This window comes from Equus caballus, chromosome 7 (assembly GCF_041296265.1).
Source record: "Equus caballus isolate H_3958 breed thoroughbred chromosome 7, TB-T2T, whole genome shotgun sequence".
NCBI classification, from domain to species: Eukaryota; Metazoa; Chordata; class Mammalia; order Perissodactyla; family Equidae; genus Equus; species Equus caballus.
Genome location: NC_091690.1, coordinates 49,306,044 through 49,329,682, shown reverse-complemented (window position 1 = coordinate 49,329,682; position 23,639 = coordinate 49,306,044). Strand labels below are relative to the sequence as shown.

General features: G+C 45.9%; 2 long non-coding RNA genes across 4 annotated transcripts; one reads left to right on the top strand and one right to left on the bottom strand.

Annotated features, from left to right (window-relative positions):
- Positions 1-1,162: 1,162 nt before the first annotated feature.
- LOC111774457 (uncharacterized) lies at positions 1,163-17,288 on the top strand. 3 transcript variants are annotated; one of them, XR_002809456.2, is made up of 3 exons: positions 1,163-1,536; positions 6,396-9,424; positions 16,834-17,288. It is a non-coding gene; the product is annotated as an uncharacterized lncRNA (long non-coding RNA). The 3 variants fall into 3 exon arrangements; XR_011440954.1 differs by lacking the exon at positions 1,163-1,536 and adding an exon at positions 1,559-2,279; XR_002809455.2 differs by lacking the exon at positions 1,163-1,536 and having other exon boundaries at positions 1,546-9,424.
- LOC138925143 (uncharacterized) lies at positions 15,129-18,896 on the bottom strand. The gene is made up of 2 exons (XR_011440955.1): positions 17,907-18,896; positions 15,129-15,993 (listed from the first exon to the last, which is right to left on the bottom strand). It is a non-coding gene; the product is annotated as an uncharacterized lncRNA (long non-coding RNA).
- Between the last annotated feature and the right edge of the window lie 4,743 nt (positions 18,897-23,639).

Genomic DNA, 23,639 nt, shown 5'->3' with positions numbered 1-23,639 from the left:
ATGGGTAGATGCAGACATGCTACTACATACATCGCATGACCTAGAAATGGCTGCTTGGTCCTCCCAGAGGAGGAGAATTTAAACTATTAATGAGATTTTAATGGGCATTGTTCACTTTAGTTCACTGAAGAGCAGTTTGAGGAGGCTAGAACTGGCTTCAGCTAGCTTGCTTGTGGCAACCTTCTGTGGTTAGGCTCTTCCTGAAACTTTCCATCTGCAAACACTTGTCGACAAAAATAATCCATAACCAATCTATAAATGAACATTTGGGAGAGTTTATTCTGAGCTAAAATGTGAGGACCATGGCCTGGGAGAGTCCTTCTGCAAAGGAACAGAGCACTCCAAAGAAGCGGGGGTATACACTGTGGTTATATACCTTCAAAGAGGGTGTTTCACATATGATTGAAATGTCCCTCTTACAATAGTCACAAGATTGCCCTGTTGGCACAGCGTTTGATGGACACAGCAGTGTGGGTCTGCTATCTCAGCGGGCGTGGCAGGAAGCAAGTCTATTGTCTCCAGCTGGGTGGTCACAGGTGAGCGCAGCAATCAGTTCCTAGCCTAAGGAGAGATGCAAATGCCAACTTGGGAGGGGGAGGGAAGTTGCACCTTTATCTCAAGGGCCTTTGTTCTTGCCATAGGAAATGTCTAAAGCAGATATACAATGCGTGCTCAAGGGCCACGGCCAGGACCTTTTGGAAAAACAAGGGCAGGCCGAATTAGGTTTACACCAAATGTCTTCCTCACATACTCCAATATATCCTATTGCTTGCCATTTCTATTTGTCACACTCAACAGATCATGTTAGTTTTTATCAGAGCCTCCTACCCCCTTCTTTGCCTAGTTGCCTGGTCACAGTATCCGTGCCTGTGTACCCATTTGGCAAAACTATGTCACACTCCAGTTGCCAACAAAGATCAAAATGGAAAGAGACTAATTATTGCATATGGTTAAGTGACCTTCAGTTGTGTGTGTATGTGTAAAGAATGAAGAGTTCTCGGAGTTGCCTCCCAGCACTACCTTTCAATGCAAATGTCCCTGCAGGGGATAACTTCTGACTCTCAGTCGGCTCAGACACCTAAACTCAGGGGTTGTCACTCAGACACAAGGGGGCGAGTCTTTTGAACTGTCCAATCAGAGGCGGCGCCGGGGGAAGGTGGGTGGGGCGAAGCTCCAACCACCCGGAAGTTGCTGCTGCTCCAGCCGCTCTGGGGACCGCGTCTCCCCGCTGTTAAAGGCCCCACGTACCTCTGCCAGTTCTGTCGAGTTGTGACCCGTACCCACCGCGGGAGTCGAAGGAGGCATGCTAAGGGACGCAGGAGGCCTAGAATGGCGAGCCTTCGGGCGGAGTCAGGATTTAGGGGAGGTGTATCTGGCCAAACGTGGACTCCCCTTCTCGCTCCTGCCCTGCTCGGGTCAGTTGTCCCCTGCCCTTAACGGTCCTGGTGGCTCTGCCGCAGCCTCTGTCACCCTGTGACCTGCACTGGCCGTGGGGCTCGTAGGAATGACTCAGGGGACCCAGGAGATCTAGAAATGGTGAGTGTGCGGCCCCGGGTGAGGACACGGCAGGCGGGGCTGGTGGGAAGCGGCGGCGCGGGCAGCGTGGGGGCGGGGCCGGCAGCCGGGCCCGGGCGTCCTGCGGTCCCTGCGCGCGGCGACTTGGGCCGGAGCGTCTCTGGGCCGCTGTGCGCCCGCAGCCCCGCGTGTCCCAGAAGGTGCGGGGCCCGCGGGAGGGTCCGCGGGGCGGTCGGACCTCGGGCTCCGGGGTCCGTGCGCGGAGGGGCTGCGGTCTGTGGGGTCCCCAGGGCCTCCTTTCTCCTCGGAGGGCACCCGTTTTCTCTGTATTTTCCATATATTGGTGGAGCAGGCTCTCAAATCTACAACCCTGTCCCCCAGTCTAGGTCTTCCTAGGACTGGCGACAAATGCCTAAATGTCCAGTCTCTCCCCAAATTCCCAAATGCCAACTTCCTGCCTTCGATTCACACCATTATTAGCAACTGTTTGTTTTTGGTGGATTTAAAACAGATCCATAATTTTAATTATCATTTTCTCACAGTCAATGGGTGGCTGTTTTTAAAAGATTTCTTTTGTGTGTGTGGATATTTTCCATGAGTGAAAAGCAGCCTCTCACCACCTGGAACTACGTTGTATGAAATCCTCCTGCGTCTCCCCCAGGATCTTCCTGGGTGCAGACATCCTGTGGGAAGTCCTCTGGGTGCAGATTCCTCTTGAGAAACCTTCCTGGATGATCTGTCCTGTCAGCACTGTCCCCACCTGGGTTAGTCACCTTTAAAAGATTTATTCACTTTATTTTAGCCTCAGTTTTTCAATGAATAAAAATTTATTTATTCAATATGACTTGAAAGACAATATGAAATATTTCCAAAGAGACAAGAAAGAGGTGAATTTCAGAAAAAATAAAATATTCCGGTTTTATATTGCATGTACTAAATTCTTTCCCTTTTTCCCCTCCCATTGTGTATACTAATCTTCTGAAGTCTGTTCTTTGATTTTGAGTGAGTTTGAATGGATTTCCATGGCTTAGACTTGCAGACCTGAAGTGTTCAAGTATGATCAATAGCTTATTTAAAAACTACTTGTCATGGAAATAATATTATATTAACATTGTTTTTTTTTTCCCCAGAATGCAAAACATTCTCGTGGGTTTTCTTGTTGAGCCAGCAAAGTGCGATACAGTTATCTTCCCTGATTTCCACATAGAGACTAGCTTGAGTGTTTTAGCTAGATTGTTCAAACACTGGGTTTGCGTCCTTTAGAATACCAATGATGGTCCAAAAAACTCCAATGGGGCAGAGGCCTGAGGGCAGTGTCTTTGAGCTAAGGCCCCCTTGGACCTCTAAAGGGAAGGCCTTGCAGGCCCAGTTGTCCTTCCTGGGGAGCCTCCCCCTGCAGGTGTCCTACTGCTCACACCCCCATGGAAGGAGCCTTCATCCTGAGAGGAGCTGCAGAGCCCTGGAAAGCTGGGGGTGCACGTGCTCATGGGGTGGGGAGTGACGCCCTTTCTGAGGTTGTCACTCTGGATTCCTTGGGCCTGTTTCTAGACATAATTGGAGTTTTGTATCCACAGTGTGGGTGCACTCAGAGAGTAATTTGTTTACACTGAGAAAGTCTGTGAGAGTCAGGAGCTCTGTGTCCTGGATTAGGGCCCGTTAATCAGGAGGTCCATTTGGGTCAGAACCTTAAACTGAATCCAGCTGAGTTTCCTCACTGTGAGAATGGGAGCCTGAGAGAGGGAGCGTGTGCACTGTTCCCTGGGGAGAGGAGGGTGTGTGGGGCTCCCAGAGCTCCTTCCTGTGGCTGCTCAGGTGCCCTCCCCTCCTTCTCCAGGGACTGACCCCCTCCAGGGTTCTGTCTCCACGAGGAGAATCAGGAACATGGGACCTTCTGACTGTGGCTTTCCTTCTGTCCTGTGAGAAGCAGGCTGCTCATCTGAGCTGATTCCAGTGTTTGTGTTTTTTTCCTTTGGATTGCTTTATTGATGGACTAGGGCAGCCCTTTGGCTCTAGTTTCCCTTAGCACTCGGGCCCTGAGACTGTAAGTTGATGGAGAGATAGGAGGTGAGGAAAGCAAGAAATTTATTTCATTTTTTGATTGGTTTTCTTTCATGCATGTCTCTAGAGAACATATTAATTTAAAAGGCTAAAGCAATTAAATTCTATTTCAATCATTGTGAGGAAAACTTCTGAAAGCTTCTGTATATCTTTGAAAATCCAATACAGTTAAGGGTTTAAACTCAAACCCTGATTGTATTGTAATATATAATATGCCACTTATTCCTGAAAATACCCCAGTGAGAGATATAGGGGGAGGACAAACGAGGATGCTGCATGTCCTTTTAGTTAAAAAGAGATCTGAAAATTTTATTTTGTCTGGTTTACACTTTTGTAACTTAGTGTTTAAAGGAATTACATCTTAGAATGGTTTCCTATGTACGAGAGTTAAAATTACAGAATATAAATGTCTCTGTTTAAAAAATCAATCTGTAAGGCAGCAAAGTCTAACTTGAGGAGGCTCACTGCCAACATATCCTGGTCCCCTCCTGCACTGGTAATCAGTAACATCCAGATACACAGTTTTGATTATTTTTGAGCCCCTGTTAGTGTTTCTTTTTATAAATCAATTGAGAATGCATACTTTTCCTTTCCACTTTGTCCTTGTAGTGAGCAGTCAGACTCCACATTTTTGGGTGACTGCTCACAGCTTAAGCCCCACCCACCCTCCTCCCCTCGTGCCCCCACCTGGACAAGCTGAGGAGGAAGCCTGGGTGCTCTCTTCTCTAGAGCAGGCAGGAGATTCCACCACCCCAGCCCCTGCCTGTGTGCAGAGCTCTTGCCCCGGCCCCACCCCCAGGCCCAGGGAAGCCCCAGGCCAGGCTCCATTCCTTGCTTTCTGAACCCTGACAGAGCTGCTTGAGAGGCCAGCCCTGCCCTCCCCTCAGACCTCTGTTATGTGAGTCCTATTCTCTGTGTGTGCATGCTGCATTGGCATGAGTCTCAACAAGGGAACCACCCCTCTGCAGGTGACCATAACAGTTGGTGCCCTGAGCAGCATGTCCAGACATGACCCCACCTCTGGGTCTGTCTTCTCTTGCTCTGACTTGTTCCCCTGCTCTGCTGCCTGGTGGCACCATGCACTGTGGGCTGCTGCTTGCTGGGGAGCTCGTGCTGGGAGCTGTGCTGCCCCGTGTTGCATTGTTGACCTTACCAGGCCACAGTTCTAGGTTCAGCTGACCAGTGTTGGCAGTTTCAAGAATTTCTAGGCATTTGAGAGCAGGAATATGGGATTGGGGCCTCCTTAAATGAATCCTGGGTCAGTGATTTGGTGGGATTTTTCTGTGTGTTAGAGTGAAGCTGTGACAGAAGCTGGGTTGGCCTTTCATGCCTGAGGGATGAAGGTGGTAGACAGGGACTATACCCTTTGCAGGAGGTGGGTCCATCGGAGGGTCACTGCGGAAACAGCAATCATTTAAAAGAAAGGTAAGAGGGAGGGAGAGACGAGCTGTAGGTGGCAGGCTGAGTCCACACTCCTGATAGCAGAGGGCTTCCCATCACCCTTCAGTACCTCTGCTGCTGCCCCTGCCTCTACTGCCACAAAGATCCTGACCTTCAGGGTAATGGGGGACAACACCCATGGCTCCCCTGTTGCACAATATATCAATTCAAACCTGACTTAAGCCCCAGGTTTAAACCCTATAAAGCAAACAGTGTCAAGGGTGGGCTCCTCACCCTGATGGCACTGTTTTGAGGCTCTTGGGTGGAAAAAAAAATTATAAATACCAGGGTAGAGAGGAATCCCCTCCCCTGAAATCTATCCCATGAGGAAGATAATGAAACAGGAAAGATCAGGAGGAAGGAAACGATAGGTAAATTCCTGAAACAAAGGTCCATAATTTGACCCAATTGGGAATCCAGAATGTACTGAAAGAATTTACATAACAAAACAGATGGAGGTACACTGCTTGCCTTTTGGGCCTCTACAACATAGGTTCTGAATTACTTTTGCTCTCTGATGTAATGCACTAGTTCAGAAACCTTCAAGCACTTAATCAACCCTAGGTATCAAATTGCAGTGATACCTGGGGTCCCACTAAATTTAAGGAAGGTGCCCCTGATGATCTTAGGGGTGTTAGTGAATATAATATAGAAGACAAATAGAAATGTTTCATCTTTAGCCATCAGAACTATGGTCTTGCCTAAATTCTCCATGGTCATGGCCTTCATTGTCCTAAAACATCCCATAGTGAGCTGGGAAGCTGTGATCCAGTGAATAAGAATTTAAAATTAAGTGAAGTGTTTGCCACTTATAAATTAGCATGACAAATTAGGACTCCAAAGATGATATGCTTCAAATCAAGTAGTTAATATGGCCCAATGTAAATTACACAGGACGTTGAAGGATTGAAAACTACAGAAAATCTAGTTAACGAAGGGTTGATTATTCCCAGTGCTGCTTTTTTTTTTTTTTTTAAAGATTTTATTTTTCCTTTTTCTCCCAAAGCCCCCTGGAACATAGTTGTATGGTTTTTTTTTTAGTTGTGGGTCCTTCTAGTTGTGGCATGTGGGATGCTGCCTCAGCAAAGCCTGATGAGCAGTGCCATGTCCACGCCCAGGATTCAAACTGGCAAAACCCAGGGCCACCAAAGCAGAGCACGTGAACTTAACTACTTGGCCATGGGGCTACCCCCCAGTCCTTCTTTTAACAACTCAATTTGTCCTGTTATATATAAACCTGGAAAGAGTGGATGACCCCTCAGAGTGGTTTACCTCAACTCGAGGCTGTGGCTGCACCACACAGACCTCTGTACCCAGTCCCCACAGTGTGGAAATTATGGATTCCATCCAGTCAACAATTGATAAGTATCCTGTTCTCACAGATCTGGCTGAGTCTGTTCTGTCCAGTCCTGTGTCCACAGCCTCTCAGCTGCACTTGGCCTTCCCTCTGAGGGACATGATGCCCCTTTACTGGGTTGTCCTCATGGATCTTCCACAGCTGTGCCCTCCCACAGTCATTGCAGGCGGGGTCTGAACTGCATCCTGGTTTCTCCAAGAACACAGGTATGACATTACATTAATGACATCTTGTCTGAGGACATTTAGGACATACAAATATTGTAAAAACGAGCTCACAAAAACTGGATGGCACATTGTCACTCATATGATGTGAGGCCCTGACAACTTTGTTAAATTTCTGGAAATTATTTGATAATCTGAAACTATGAAGAAATAGCTGTTGTTTCCCTCAGCATCCACAGCATCTCCTGGGTTCTTCTCCTGTTCCAGAGGTAACATATTTCTTGTATTCAAATTTTATTTGAGCCTATTTGTGCTGTTGCGTGCAAATTTTCCACCTGGAGTGGCACCCCCTACCACAAAAGTCTGGAGACTCTCTTTAAATTGTCATACAACCAACTCTCCTGTTAGTGCCCTCAGAGACTCCTTCACTATAGAGGCCTCAGTGACCTTCTGTCATGCCTTCTAGGGTACCCATGGTGGCCTTAAGTTGTCCATGGGCTTCTGATGGAAGAACCAGCCCTAGGCCCACAGTATATGTCATTAGAGCTGCAGTGACCTCTACTTACAAGGCTGTCCTGCCAGTAGATGGCCCTGAGCATGGGACCATGTATCGAGCAGTCCGTTTTGACTTGTGACCTGGGAACAGCACTCCAGGAGCTCAGCATGGTTATGGAGACCCCCTGGAGACATGATGAAGCCAAACCTGGGCCCTCTGGGATATCCTACCTCCAGGAGGAGGTGATATTCCCTGTCTTCAGTCTCCTGCCGGGTAAAATGGTGTTGAAAGAGGTCACCCCTTTCCCAGAATCCCAGGCTCCCTGGGGAGCTCCTTAGGACTCCCTAAGTGTAAAGCAACAGGAGTTCCTAGACTTTGGGGATGACATCATCACATTTGCACAAATGGAGCCCAGGCGGAGTTGCTGCTTTTCATGTCTTAATTGTGACATCTCTGATGGACTGGACACAAAGGTCAACGCACTGACCACACAGCAAGCATTCATCGTAGCACTGCCCAACATTGGGCTCCAGCTGCAGACATTACAGACTATGGGCGATTCCCTGAGAGTTGCCCCTTTGTGGTAAAAGGACTCTAGGAGTCTCTTGCCTCACAGTTACCTACAATATAAATCAAAGTAACACTTATCTCTGCGCATATGAAGGCCACACACAAAGTCTCACCAGGACACTCTGTCCACATGGGAGTTGCAGACACTACTGATAGTAATGAAGGCACTCATTTCACTTCTCAGAATATACAGTGCTGGGCTCTTAACAAGGCGTTCAATGGAAGTTCCTCCTCTCTTCCAAGTCTCAGGGTGCAGGCCTCAGAGAGAAACTTAATGACTTATTAAAATAAGTTCAAATTAGTTGAATGAAAGATGGTCTGTTTCTGTCATCAGTCACTCACCAGGGGTGAATATTAATGTGCCTGTCTTTACTGTTTTCCTAGTAGACTGCTTTGTTTTAGGGTCAGTTTTAGGTTTACAGAAAACTTGACTGGAAAGTACAGAGATTTCCCACATAATTCCTCTGCGTCCACACAGTTTGCCCTACATTTTATATCTCCTATTGCTGTGGTACATTTGATACATTTGATGAACCAATTTGATGCATGAAATTTCATAGTTTACATTAGTGGTGACTCTGTGTTATGCAATCTCTGGGCTTTGGCTAATGTAACACTTTACATTGCATTTATGTGGAACACTTGCACTTCTCTAAAAATCTCCTGTGCTCCACCTTTTCATTCATCCCTCCCTCCCCCAAATCCCTGGTAACCAATGATCTTTCAGTGTCATCTTTAATCTTTTGTAGAATGTCCCATGCTTGGAATCATACAGTGTATAGTCTTGTCACACTGGCTTCTTTCAGTTAGCAATATGATTTTAAAATGTCTCCATTTCTGTCTTGATAACCTCATTTGTGTTCATCACTGAAGAATGTTTTACCCTATGGATGTCCCCATGATTGTTTATCCTTTCGCCTATTGAAATTATCTTGGTTACATCTAGGTCTCGACAATAAGGCACAAAGCTCCTGTCAACATTCACGTGCAGGGATTTTTGTGAACATCTGTTTTCAGCTCATTTGGGTAAGGTCAAATGCCAGAGTCCAGCTCCAGCAGAGTCCAGGTTCCTGAGGGATGAACGGCGTCGGCGAAGGGAAGGGAATGAGACTGCACGCCAAGTTGGTGGAAGCAAGTCTGAAGTCTTTATTGTCAAGCGTGTGTTTATATATATTTTGAGGATTACATAAGCGTCTGGGGTACATCTATTTTCTCCCCTGAAGTAGCTTGATTTTTCCCCATGATATCATTTTACTTCCTTAATTTATCTGGGTCATCAGCAGTTTCTAAAGGTTACTTCCCTTATTCAGTCCTGGGAAAGAGCTGTTCTTTTCATTTTCTGGGTAAGTGCAGTTAGTATTTATAGATCTCTACAGTATTCTTTGCCGGGGGTGAGACTCGGGTTATGCTGGAGGACGGAACAAGCCTTGGGGCAAAGATGACCCAAGGTATGTTTAGACGAGGCACACACAGGGCCCCACACCCTCTTATATAACTCCCACACTGAGACATTTGACCCTTTAACCCTCTTTCTTCGGCAGGGCCCTGGGGTTGTTGAAGGAGTGTTAGTCAGAAGAGGGTCTTTCTTGTCTACTACAGTGGGATTCACCTTTCCCAGCAGATTCCCCTGGGTAAGCACAAGCGTCATGAAGAGAGCCAATACAGCAACTAGTAACAGCAGTTTGAGCAAGGAGGACCCTCGGCCGTTCCTGCAGGGGTTGCTTTGCAACTCCCGTGCTTCGTGTGCCCCGACTGTGTCACTGGGCTGCAGTGGTTGCAGGACGGCGTCCGTCATTCAAAGAACGTGATGGCTGCAATCGTATGGTAAGAGTAGGCTTAGGTTAAGAAACTGCCTTTTTTCCAGAGTAGACATTCCATTCTCCGTTCCCACCAGCAGTGAGTGAGGGTTCCTGGTGCTCTCCATCTTCACCATCGTTCACTGTTCTCACTGTTTTAATTTCAGCCGTTATAAGTGTCTGGTTATATCTCATTCTTTTTTTATTTGTAGTTTCCTAGTGATGTATGATTTTGAGCATCTTTTCATGTAGTTATTTACCATCTGTATATCATTGCTGAAGTGTGTGTTCAGATCTTTTGCCCATTTTTAACTGGGTTGATTGTCTTCGTTTGTTAAGTTTTAAAGATTTTATTTTTTTTCCTTTTTCTCCCCAAAGCCCCCTGGTACATAGCTGTATATTCTTCGTTGTGGGTCCTTCTAGTTGTGGCATGTGGGACGCTGCCTCAGCCTGGTTTGATGAGCAGTGCCATGTCCGCGCCCAGGATTCGAACCAATGAAACACTGGGCCGCCTGCAGCAGAGCTCGCGAACTTAACCACTCGGCCACGGGGCCAGCCCCTTTTTGTTAAGTTTTACGAGTTCTTTGGATTGTTTTGGTTACCAGTCCTTTATCAGATAAGTGATTTCCAAAGATTATCTGCCAGTCCTTTTTTTTTTTTCTCCTTCATCTCCCCAAATGCCCCCCGTGCATAGTTGTAGATCTTAGTTGCAGGTCCTTCTAGTTGTGGCATGTGGGACGCCGCCTCAATGTGGACTGACGAGCGGTGCCATGTCCGTGCCCAGGATCCGAACCAGCGATACCCTGGGCCACTGCAGTGGAGTGCGCGACCTTAACCACTCGGCCATGGGGCTGGCCCCCTGCCAGTCTTTTACTTGTGTTTTCATTCTCTTAACACTGTGTTTCACTGAGCAGAGGTTTTCATTTTAATGAAGTCAAACTTTTTTTCTATCTTGGATCTTGCTTTTGGTGTTGTATCTAAGAATTAATGAGGAAACAAAGGTTGCCTAGATTTTAAACTCGGTTATATTTTAGGACTGCTGTGGTTTTACTTTTAACACTAAGGTCTATAATTAATTCTCAGTTAATTTTGGTGAAATTTATCAAATCTGTGTCTAGATTGTTTTTTTTTGGCCAGCAGATGGCAAGATTTTCTGGCAGTATTTATTGAACACTACATTTTCCCATTGAATGGCCTCAGGTCCTTTGTCAAAGATGAGTTCACTATATGTGTGTGGATCTATAGGAAACTATTGACTTGTATATTAACATTTTATCTTTCATCCTTCCTCTACACTCTTCTTAGTTCAAGGGGTTTCTTATTGGGGATCTTTGAGATTTTCTCCATAGACAATCTTGTGCCACAAGCACAGTTTAAATTCCTGCCTCCCAATTTATGTACCTTTTTATTCACTTTTCATGTCTAATTGCATTAGCTAAGAATTCTGGTACAGAGTTTACTAGGAGTGGTGAGAGGGGACATCCTTGCCTTCCTCCTGATGTTACTGGCAAGCATCTAGTTCCTTCAGTGTAGTCCACTAACATTAAACAAGAGCCCAACTGAGGTAGAGGGAGGTGTGGGCAGAGGGGAAGCATTCTCCAGTCCAGTGATTGGGTCTCAATCTTTTAGTGAGCCTGTGTCCCTGGGCTTGAACTTCTGTGGTATAATGAGAAAGATATTAGATCTTTGTCCTCAATTCCTAGCAAAAACCTCTTGAGCGATAAGGGTGATAGAGGGTTTTTTGTTTTAATGAGACAACTCTTGGCCAGCTCCCAGATGGCTTCAGGATGATGGTTGGACACTTGAAACACCCAGCCTTGGTTAGAGGCTTGGAACTTACAGACCCAGCTCCCAGCCTCTGTTTAGAGGAGAGGGGCTATAGACTGAGTTAATCACCAAGAGGCAATGATTGAATAAATTGAGCCCATGTAGTGAAACCTCCATCAGAACCCTGAAAGACAAAATTCAGAGAGTTTTTGGGTTGGTGAACACATGCAGGTGCTGGGAGGGTGGAGTGTCCAGAGAGGATGTGGAATCTCTGCCGCCCCCTCCGCCTCCACTCCCCTCACCCATACCACTACCCTAGTTTGCCCTACGCAACTCTGCCTTTTGTCTGTTCCTCAGTTGTATCCTTTATAGTAAACCAATAATAGTAATTAAAGCAGTTTGCTGAGATCTCATAATCATTGCAGTAAATTACCAAATGTAATAAGATGTTGAGGGAATCTACGAATTTGTAGACAGCTGAGTGGAAATGCTGGCAGCCTGGGCACCACATCTGTGGTTGGCATCTAAGGAAGGGGCAGATTGTGGGACTGAGCTCTTGTCTTGTGGAGTCTGACGTGAACTCTGGGTACATAGTGTTAGAATTGAACTGAAGTGTTGCACACCTCTTTGGTGATGCAGAGTTGGAGAAGTGGCATTGGAACACAGACCAAAGGTTTGGTGTCAGGAGGGGAAAAAAATTCTATCCTCCCACGTGTGCCACCTTTCAGAGCAGAAAAGGCTAGAAAAGACTCAAGTTGGCTCTTTCCCTCCCCCCAGGTCAGGTGGATTCTGGAAAAATCCCAGTCAGTTAACTGCTCTCGTGAGACAGATTACTTCTAGGGCATGCCTTGTTAAGAACAGAATATTTGGGGTATATTTTTAAATGCCTACATCTTCTCTCTCTAATTGTGGAGACAATGGTTTACCCTGTGACCTCAATTCTCTGATGGAAGAGTTGTTGATTTCAAGTTTCTTGGCTTTTTTCTTCTGAGGACTGGAATCTGGCTTCTGAGCTCCTTACATGACAGATGAGAGACCAGAAGTCTCTGACTCCTGTTTTCCCCCAGTTTTTGGGTTTTTTTAAAAAGATTTTATTTATTTATTTTCCTTTTTCTCCCCAAAGCCCCCCAGTACATAGTTGTATATTCTTCGTTGTGGGTCCTTCTAGTTGTGGCATGTGGGACGCTGCCTCAGCGTGGTTTGATGAGCAGTGCCATGTCCGTGCCCAGGATTTGAACCAACAAAACACTGGGCCGCCTGCAGCGGAGCTCGCAAACTTAACCACTCGGCCACGGGGCCAGCCACCCCCCAGTTTTATTGAGAAAAAATTGACATACACGACTGTATAAATTTAAGGTGTCCAACATGATGGTTTGATTTACACGTATGGTGAAATGCTTACCACAGTAGATCACCTAACATTCATCTTCTCATATAGACACAATAGAAAGAGAGGAAAGAAAAGAATAACCTCTTTCTGATGAGAACTCATAGCTGTTACTCTCTTAACAGCTTTCCTTTGTTTCATAGAGCAGTGTTAGCTATAATCATGTCGTACATTACATCTCTAGTAGTTATTTATCTTATAACTGGAAGTTTGTGCCTTTTGATCACCTTCCTCCAATTGCCTCCCCCCCACCGCCCCGGTAATCAGCAGTCTGATCTCTTTTATATGAGTTTGTTTTGGTTTTGTATTTTTAGATTCCACATATAAGAGAGATCATAAAGTGTTTGTCTAACTTATTTCACTTAGCATAATTCTTCAAGTTTCATTTGTTTTCAGAAATGGTAGGAATTCCTTGTTTTTATGGCTGAATAATACTCTGTTGTCTGTATATTTATATATACCAAAACTCTGTATCCATTCGTCCATTGATGGACGCATATCTTCTCTATGGTAGGTAGGGGCCTCAGTGAGTGAGGATGTCAACATTGCTGATTGTTTTCCCACGATATAATATATTTCAAACACTGTTGGAGGAACTGCTCAGGTGTGGATGTGAACAATGGACAGCTATACCAAAAGTCCTGCATTCTTGGGTTTATCAGAAATGATTCCCCATAAAGATAAAGGCATGGACATATTTCATCTTCATTTTAGCTGTAGTTAGATCTTTTATTGCATGTGCTATTTGATCATGATCCAGATACACAATTATCTGGAACTCCAGACTTTCATTGCTTGGGCCATGGGTATTTGTGGTATTTATGTTTCTGTTTAACATCAGTTGAAAGGATTTGAAATTGCCTTTTGATTCAGCATATCATTTTGCTGCTATTCAGACTGAGAGACAATTTGTCCCCCGTGAAACCTTTGAGTTTCTCCCAGTTTGAGGAAGGGTTCTGGTCGTCTGCACAGTTGTAGCCCGTCATGGTTTTTCCTCTGAGTAAAATGACACCTGTGGAAGTTCAATGTGATTTCCTGGTTAAAATGTTAAAAAGAGCTATGATGGTGGGGGATGGGAGGTGAGCACAGAAGGTGAAAGGGAGCACTTATATGGTGATGGACAAGAAATAATGTACAACTGAAATTTCACAATGATGGAAACTATTATAAACTCAATGAAAAATAAAAAATAAAAAGTATGAATGTTTAGAGGGTAGTAATCCAAGGAGTAATTAATGTGACCTGTAGACAGAGGCTCACTATCATTTTGAGTAATGTCCTGTGTGGTGGCAAAGGAGGTAAATTTGATATCCTCAAACTGGGAAATTTTCTATGCCTTTTTATAAGAGGATTAGTTGGGAGGTTTTGTTTCATTGATTCACAAAGCCACCAAAGCACATTTTTACTGTTTTCAGGGATCATTTGTATATGTTTACATTTCCAGGAGATCTTATAGAAAACAGGGTAAAACTTGAAAGAGCTTTTGTTTCATTAAACAACAATGGAAATCCAAACTTGTTCCCTTTTTTTCAGTGCTAATTTATGTTTTCTGAGCAGTGTAGAAATTATGTGATTCTGTAATTATTAGTGTATCATTTGATCCCCTGTCCCTGTCCTTCCTCCCATGATGCAAGTGAAGAAAGTTAAGCACGGGGTTTCACCAAAATTCACAGAGCTCGTAACAGTGGAATCTCTCAGTTTTGAAGACATAATGGGCAATGTCAATCATTTTAAACTCACAAGAATGCTGCAAGGTTTGTATAATCATTCACTCTTACAAATGTTCCATCAAAGTTTCCAAAAGGACTCATAAGACAACATGGTGTTCCATTTATATCACACTCTGGAAAAGGCAAAGGTATAGGAACCTAAACACATCAGTTCTTAAGAGTGGGAGGGTTCAGTACTAATGGGCACCATGGGACACTTCCTTTGGGTTGAGTTCCTTTGGGTTGGGTTGTTCTCCAACCTGATGGGGGTATAACTGCATATTCATGAACTCACAACTTCTCTTAAAATAGTATGTATATATGCAAAGAACAATTGAGATAAAACCACAAAACTGTTTTCACATGCTAGGATAGTATGAAACTCTCCTGAAGTTTGATTGCTACGTGTGTAACACTTCCTTCCACCACGTTGGGTTGCTTCTTAGGATAAAGAGGAAAGACTGGGGAAGAAAGACATAGGCCACTATAGACTTTTCCTGGTACCCACTTTGACTTAGAAAACTCCCTCTAGGGCTACACCTGCCCTCAAGTCGTTCACATAACTGGTGAGAAAGTGATAGGGCTCCCGGCCTCCATCTTTGAGTTGACACCAGGTTTCCTGGGTCATATCCTGGGAATGCGGTGGTCTGAAACAAGCATAAAGGTGCATCTGCACACGTGGGATCTGCCTGGGCACATCCTAATCTAACCCTTGGGCATCAACATCAGGTCTTGAGGCCGTTTCCAGCTCTTAAGCTTCCCATTTCAATTCTACTCTGTGCCTCCTTGCTGGGAAAAATGTTTAAATGCAACACCTGTCCCACTCTGGAAATTTTCTGTTGTATTGACCTTAAAATCAAAAGGGCCAATTATTTTACAAGTTAAATGTGTTTATTCAGGAGCAGCAGAGGAAGCACGATTCAGGACATGCAAACTGTGGTGAACCATAGGCAGGCAGGGAGAATAGAACAGATGGGTTTGCTTTTATAGAGGACAGGAGGAAGCTGGGAGGGGCTGTTTGGAACAGAAGTCCATGGAAGGAGAATGAGAGATCAGGGGGTGACAGTGGTGGTTTCTCATTGGCTGGGCTGTTGCTGGGCAAGGAGAAATTCTTCCTTCTGCTGGAGACTGTAAAGTAAGCTTCCACCTGTTGGAGAATGGGAGGGACACTTTTTCTGTTTTAGCTCTGCAAGGTCTGGTGAATAGTAGTCCCCTTTCAGGGCTTCCTGACTCCATTTTAAATGAGATTTCCTGTATTTTCACATTTGCAGCCCCAGGTGACTGTGAGGTGAGGCAGTGGCAGAACCCAGAGCCCATGTCATGAGGCACAGGCCCCTGGAACACAGTACTCCACACTGTCACATAAACGTCACTTCTGCACCAACAAGCACACTTTCTCAGTAGTCTCAAAATCACCAATAATGTCAAAAAGACAAGGTCTGCCTTGTCCTAGCTCTGGGAGTCCCTCAGGTGCCCAGCTGTGCCTAAATCACTCTCCTGAGATCTCTGGCACATTCCATCCTGTGGTTTCAGTGGCTCATGTGCTGACCACGCCTGGCTCTCTCACCTCAGAACCCGCCTCCAGAGTGAGTTTGGAACCCACCCACCAAGGCCAGTGCTTACTTTTTCTGGAACAAGACTCACCCTGCAGAGTTCTAGTCCCAACACCTGTGGGAAATGGTGATCTCAGCCAGCCCATCCGCGGTCATGGGGCCCCCTCCCTTCATTTGGCTCCTAGAATGGAATAGGCACCACGCCAAAGGAAGGGGCAGGAATGGCAGGTGTTTCTACCTTTCCTGGATTGGGCAGGCACAGGAGTTGGTGCCCTGTCCTTTGTCAGATGTCACACCTACTGTTTCTTGAAACGAAAGAGGCAGAAATGAACCAAACCACATCCCAATGTGCCCTTGCAACAACTTCCAGTGCTTTCCTGGGTCCCCAAGGTGATGTCTGTGTAGTTGGAGACCTAGGGACAGAGGTCTAAGGCCTCCACCCCCCTATCAGCAAATATTTCAGGATGGAGCAATGAGGGTGGCCAATGGGACTGACCCATGCAAGGTCTGTGCACAAGTGAGACCTCGGGGGTGATGGATCTCAGACTGTGGACACCATAGCCAAGGACTTGCTGCCTGGTGAGGATGCACAGACCTTTGTTGTCCACACTGAGCTTCCGATGGAAAAGCAAATTGAGGAAGGGGCACATGGTGGGAACACATTTCTGGGAGTAATCATAGCAGCGTGAGGGACTGGAACACGGTGATCACTGCAGCCATCGTGGGCCCTGACTCTCCCTCTTCAGGGCCTGGGCTGTGGGTATCTGGGCCGTTATCTCTGAGGGTCTGTGTGTGGGTGTGGGCACATGTGTGTCCAGTGAGAAAGGCTGTGTGATTTTGTATGTCCGTCTAGGGGGCTATGTGTGTATGTCCTTAAAATCTGGAATGCTGTTATGTCATTTGGTGCCTAACTGCCCTGGTAGCCCCTTCCTCACCATGTTCAATTGAACTGACGTGAGCAGACAAATCCTCATCTTCCTTCTGATTGTGTTAATCATGTGCTTTATTTTGTGTCTCTTAGGTGTTTCGACTTGTTGGGGGGGCCTCTCGGACATAGGGAGACCCTGCCCCTCCCAGGGGCACCTCATTCCACATTGGCGGTGGACAGCTTGTCTGGAGCAGGCCTCTCACGTGCATCCCGCCCAATCCAGTGCCCTGTCCCTACAGACCTCCTTATCTGCCTCTCACACGCCAGACAGTATTCCCCACTCTAAACCCACCCAGGGCCAGGAACCAGATGACTGAGGACCGTCCCTAGGCCCCAGAGGCTGCTGGGATTGTTCAAAGCAGCCGGTCCTGAGCTGCTCACTCTGCCCTGACTCACATTTCCTGTGGGACCCAAATGAAGGCTGTGGCCTAGGTTTGTGTCCCCCTACTGATTCTGCCTCCTGAGCAACCCTGATGCAGCCCCTGTGACCCTGCCTGGCGTGGTGTGCCCTCATCTTGGGAAGTGTAAGTAATAAACTTTCAATGTCATTGGCCTGTCCATGTTGTTACTTAGTCACCTCCGTAAATTAAAATCTCAAGGGCACAAATTGGACACTGATCCTGAGGAGAAAGTGTTCAGTGAAGATGGTGGAGCCACCGTGGGAGGACGGAGTGAGGTCTGTGGGAATGTGAGTCCACAGCAGAGCTGATGTTTCCCAGGGAGCCTGCAGCAGGGGACATGGGGGCTGAGCGAGGAGAGGCTCACCTTTGGTCCCCTCACTGCGCTTACAGTAGAAAGGCAGAGTGACAAACGGACGATTCGTGGTGAGGGAGTTTCTGGATGCATTTATAGGAGTCAGAGGGGCTCGAACATCATGACTCCAACCATTTTGGACTGTCCTGCGGACCCTCCCGCGGGCCCCGCACCGTCTGGGACACGCGGGAGTGCGGGCACACAGCGGCCCAGAGACGCTCCGGCCCAAGTCGCCGCGCGCGCAGGGACCACCGGACGCCCGGGGCCCGGCTGCCGCCCCGCCCCCACGCTGCGGCCGGGCCTGAGGGCCGAGCGGCGCCACCGCGGACTCGGGGCCGCAGAGCCCGGAGGGGACCGCGGGAGGCCAGGCCCGCCCCACCGCTTCCCACCAGCCCCTCCTCCCGCGTCCTCACCCGGGGCCGCACACTCATCATTTGTAGGGTTCCTGGGTCCCCTGAGTCCTTCCTAGGACTTCCACGGCCAGTGCAGGCCACAGCGGGATAGAGGCTGCGGCAGAGTCATCAGGGACCATTTAGGGCAGGCATCACGCAAACCCAAGCCCAGCAGGAGTGACAAGGGACATCTGTGCCAGTGCAGCGCACCGTCCCACCCGCCTGCCTCAGCAGAGTCCCGGATTGGACAGTTCCCAATGGAAACGGCCTCCGAAACCTGAGTGACAGCAGAGCAGGAAGACGCCGGGGTCTGCCCAACAAGCTAGCGCCAGTGGCCCCTAACCTGTCCCCTTCTGGGTCATTTACATTCAAACAGAATGTTTTCCAGGCCTGGGACCACACTGTTGTTTACCCCACCGCTTTATGAACGCGTGGTTAACAGGTCTGCACACGCACTTCCTGATTCAGTTTCAAGAAGGAGCAAGTACACAGCGGACCAGGCTGGGTGACACGGGAACAAGAGGATCTTATGTCCTCTAAGGGTCAAGGGCTTGGTGTAAGGCTGCGAGGCCACTCATGGTAGCCTGACCCTTGTTTAGAAACAGACACTTAAATGTGACCTCACCATCTGTGTCTGGTTCCATTTTGATCTTCCGCCTTGCCAGCCTTCAGCCTTCCACCCACCCCTGCCCCACCCCGATTCGTTTCATCTTAAGATAGAGAACCCGGGAAATCTTGACTCTGGCAGGAAGTAGGAACCCGACAGCCCTAGCTGGGTGCAGGGACTCTTCTCACCAACCACAAGCTGTGAGATGTGGTCACTAAATCCTCAGTTTTACATTTTACACTGGAGATAAATTTATTTTAGGTCATTTTTTGCCTTTGCCCCCAGAGAAGTTTGAAATGTAAATGGTTATAATACCCCTAAGGCAATTGATTCCTAATTTCACTGATATAAGAAAACTAATAAATCCTTATGTAAATATGGGATGCACCTATAAAATTTTTCCCCATCTTTACTGAGGCATAATTGACTAATAATATTGTCTATATTTAAAGATTTCAACCTGATGGCTTGATATATGTATAACTGTAGACAGTGGATGAAGCATTCTCACCACACACACACACACAAAGTAACTATGTCGGGTGATGGACGTGTATATTAACCTGGAAATTCTAATAAGCCTCAGAGAAGGGATTGCAAAACTCTTGTGCACTGTAAAGTTCTTAATCCATTTATTTACATACGTGAACAGCTTTACTGAGGTATAATCCATACACAGTCATGCCCCACATAACGAAGTTTGGGTCAACAACTGACCACATATACCACAGTGGTCCCATAAGGTTAGTACCATAGTACTTATCCATAGTACATAAGCCTACATTCCCTATTATTTTCCTATTATTCCTCTTGGTGTCATATCTAACATATTTTTGCCAAATCCAAGGTCAGGAATTTTTTTCTATGTTTTATATACTTTTGCCATACATTTACTCTCATCTTTAGGTCTTTGATGGTTTTTGGTAAGTCACTGTATGTTGTGGGTTTTAAGGGCACAATCTCTTCCTTTTACCTATGCCTATCCAGTTGGCCCAGCACCAATTTATGAAAAGAATATTCTTTCCTCACTTTGGGGACCTTTGTCAAAGATCAGTTAACCATAAATGTGGGGTTATTTCTCTAATCTCAATCTTCCACAGATCTCTGTGTCCATCCTTGTGTCAGTACCACGCTAGGTTGATTACCTTTGTTTAGTATGAAGTTTTGAAATCCAGAAATGTTAATCCTACTACTTTGTTTTCCTTTTTCCAGATTGGTTTGGCTATTCTGGTTCCCTTGCAATTACATGAACTCATGAAACAGCTTGCCAATTTCTATAAGGGGTACAGCTGGGATTATGATCGGTATCAGCATTGAATCTCTAGGTCATTATGTGCAGCCGTGCCATTTCAACAATGTTAAGTCCTGAAAACCATGAAACTGGGATATTTTCCCATTTATTGATACATTTCTGAATTCCTTTTGAACATGCTTTGTCGTTTTCAGAGTACTTGGGTTTAGTTTGTTGTTCTTCTAGTTCCCTTAACTTGCTGTCTTTTTTTTGTTTTGAGGTATAATTAACTGCTGCACCACTGGCCCGGCCCCAATATCTTTTTTTTTTAAAGATTGGCACCTGAGCTAACAACTGTTGCCAATCTTTTTTTTTTTTTTCCTGCTTTTTCTCCCCAAATCCCCCAGTACACAGTTGTACATTTAGTTGTGGCATGTGGGACGCCACCTCAGCACGGCCTAATAAGCGATGCCATGTCCGCGCCCTGGATCTGAACCAGCAAAACCCTGGGCCACTGAAGCAGAGCACACCAACTTAACCACTAGGCCACAGGGCCAGCCCCTTTCTTTTTTAATACAGGTGTTTATCGCTGTAAGCTCTCTTACTACGCCTTATGCCATATACAAGTGTCCTTGTGTTTTTCTCCCCTGGTGTGTTTGCACATCCCTCGAAACTCAATCTTGGGTCGTCTGTGTCTTGCAATCTTGTTTTAACCCACTGTTTCTATACTGGAGCCCTGTTGACATGTGGGAAGGTATTAGGGTGAGAATATGCTCTTTTTTTAAAAAAAAAAAAAAAAGAAGATTAGCCCTGAGCTAACATCTGTGCTCATCTTCCTCTATTTTATATGTGGGATGCCTGCCACAGCATGACTTGATAAGCACTGTGTAGGTCTGCACCCGGGATCTGAACTGGCAAACCCTGGGCTGCCAAAGTGGGATGTGTGAACTTAATCGCTGCGCCACAGGGCTGCTGGCCCAAGGGAATATCTTATGTTATGATTAAACCTGTAATGTTTTGATGGGACAGAATCCCTGGACTGTGAAGTTCAGAATATGTTCTTAGCATTTATTCCTCCCCTTTGGTCAGAGAGAAATCCTGAAGAGTCTGGGAGCTGTCTGACTGCTCTTTCCCCAACCAGGCAAGGTTTTGGCAGATTAATTTTCTTTGAAAGATGGCCTGAGTTACAGAGCACAGAATGCTTTCTGTGTACATCATGTCCTGCATGAAGCATGAGACAACTTTTTCTAGTCTCCAGAACAAGAACCTCCTTGGGCTCCTGATGGAAAAATACATAAATTTTGGGAATTTACTAAGACTGGAATCCCTAAAGCTTCTAACTCTCAAGCTAGTCCCATCTGTGTCTCCAGGAAATTCATCAACAGTTTGTGTTCCCAGAGGTTGTTGGCTCCAGTTTCTCCTGCAGGTAAGCGATAATTCTCTATACTTGCTGGTCTCTCATTTTGGGAGCATTGGTTTGCCATGTAATTTCAAATCTCTCTTGGATCTAAGAAGAGGTGTTCCTTTTTACGTGGTTCAGTTTTTTTCTTGTTGTGAAGATGAGATGATCACTCAGAGCTCTCTACATGTCAGAACAGAAACCATCCATTCACTTCTGTTGCTATTTCCCCTTGTGAGATGATTCCATTTTCACTTATTAATTCTCCTGCTAGTGCCATGTGGGTGGTTTCAAAGTTTTTTTTTTTTTTCCTTTTTCTCCCAAAGCCCCCTAGTACATAATTGCGTATTTTTAATTGTGGGTCCTTCTAGTTGTGGCGTGTGGGATGCCACCTCAGCATGGCCTGATGAGCGGTGCCATGTCCACGCCCAGGATCTGAACCAGTGAAACCCTGGGCCACTGAAGTGGATTACGCGAACTTAACCACTTGGCCACGGGGCCGGCCCCTCAAAGTTTTTTTCTAGCTAATGCATCTAAAAACATTATTATATTGGAATCTCTGTATTCAGATTTATTTTCATCTTATAAAAACTCCCTAAGCTGAATACCATTTTGTCACCCAAAAGACACTTTCCACTGTTTACCTACGGTTTTAGAATTGCCCTTTTGGGGGCACTATTAACACCAAAACCTAAAAGGGGATTGGATGTCAAGACTATGTCTCAACATGCATCAAGTTAATTGAAATATGTTTATGACTCAAAGGTACTTTCTAAGGAGAGCAGGGCAAGGGTAAGTGGGTTGGGGTGGCTAGTGCAAGGGAGAATGGCTTGAACTCTTAAGGTGTATATGAGTAGAGGCTGCAAGTTTTCAAGATTTGACCTTCCTACCCATTGGCATAAGAAGAAAATGGGCATGTGTCACCCTTCCTGATTTATTTACCCGTTGTGGACCAGACAGGGTGAGCCGGTATCTAAAGCCGATGAAGACTCAGATATTAACAGTGAGGTCAGTGTCTTTATTAAAGTTCACTCCTGAGACTTATTGACTGAATGATGACACATCTCATTAAATGAATTTGAATTTCAGTATTAATTGAAAAGTCATGTGAAAAGGACAAGCCATTATAAGTAGGATCACAAAGCCTCCAAATATTTGACTCCCGTCATCCCAAGGTGTTGGAGATCCAGGAAAGTGTCAGTGTGGTTCCAGAACTATGTTCAAATATTCTAGTAATCTTATTGTTTACTCTAATTTGTTGTCTCATCTGTTGTGTTCTTGGTGGCACCCTGCCAGTGCAGCCTGCCCACATGCAGCGAGCAGCCCTTTTAGGGAACAGAGCTCTCCCTGCCTGGTTAATAAATAGTCTAAACCAAAGTAGTCAGCAGCTACCATGGCTGCCAGGGGGTTTTCCTTCAGGGAAAACATCTCGAATGTTAGCTGTCTGCTGCATGTGTTTTCAGTGTTTTGGACATTTCTTGATTGGCATTAAGGATACATTGTTTGAATGACATCATGTGTGCTCAGGTCACTACCAGTGACTCCCATGACGACGAGCATACGAGTGCAAATGATAGGAAAACAGCACATTTATGTTGCATGGACTCAATGGGGTTTGAGAGAGAGCACCCAAAATGAAATATTGACACAGGGCACAGACTACAGGTGATGTTAGGAGGAAGATCCTGGAGTGGGATATAAGAGTGGTGGCCAGGGGGCACAATTACAAGAAACCAAAGACCTGTAGGAGCGCTCATTCTGACAGAAAAGCCTAGTATAGAAAGGCTCTAAATACAATGTGCCAGTAATCCTGATGATCAAAACAAAAGCCTGGGGATTGAATGTAACTCCAACAGCAGGAACATCTATATAGAAGAAAGCAAGGTTCGTCTAAGTAAGCCCTAGCCATCCTAAGAACGCTGCAGCCTGGGTCACGAGAGGTATAAGATCCATTGAATACCTTTCTCAACAGCCCAATGTTTCTATATTGAGACATTAGCTGATAATATCAATAATTTCTAGAGCATCTTGGTGAGTCCTTAATTCTGGCTTCAGGAGGATCATATATGACAGGAGGAGTAATTTGTGTATAAAAGGTTCTACCGTGGTCTGAGCATAGCAAGCAGCCCAGCAGATGGGGTGAGCAGCCCAACAAAGTCCATGTGCCATCAGCTGTAGGGACCCCTCCTCCACCTGGACTTAATGTGCATGGATTCTATTGCCTGTGACACACACTTTTCACATCAGTGAGACTGACCACTGTGTTGGACAGTCACTAAATTGTCCATGGGAGGTGAGGGAAGTCCACTGAATTTTTCATAGACCTTTAGGTGAGATGCCTCTTACTTTGTATTACAATGTCCCATGTGTCACGATTAATGCCGTCAGGTCTGAGGTGTCAGTATACGTCTCAGAAATTTGAGTGACTTTATCACCCTGAGCAATGAAATGAGCCCCTGCAGACTGAGGTGTAAAATATGTGCAGAGTAAGGAGTGACTTTGAGTTGTAATTGGGTA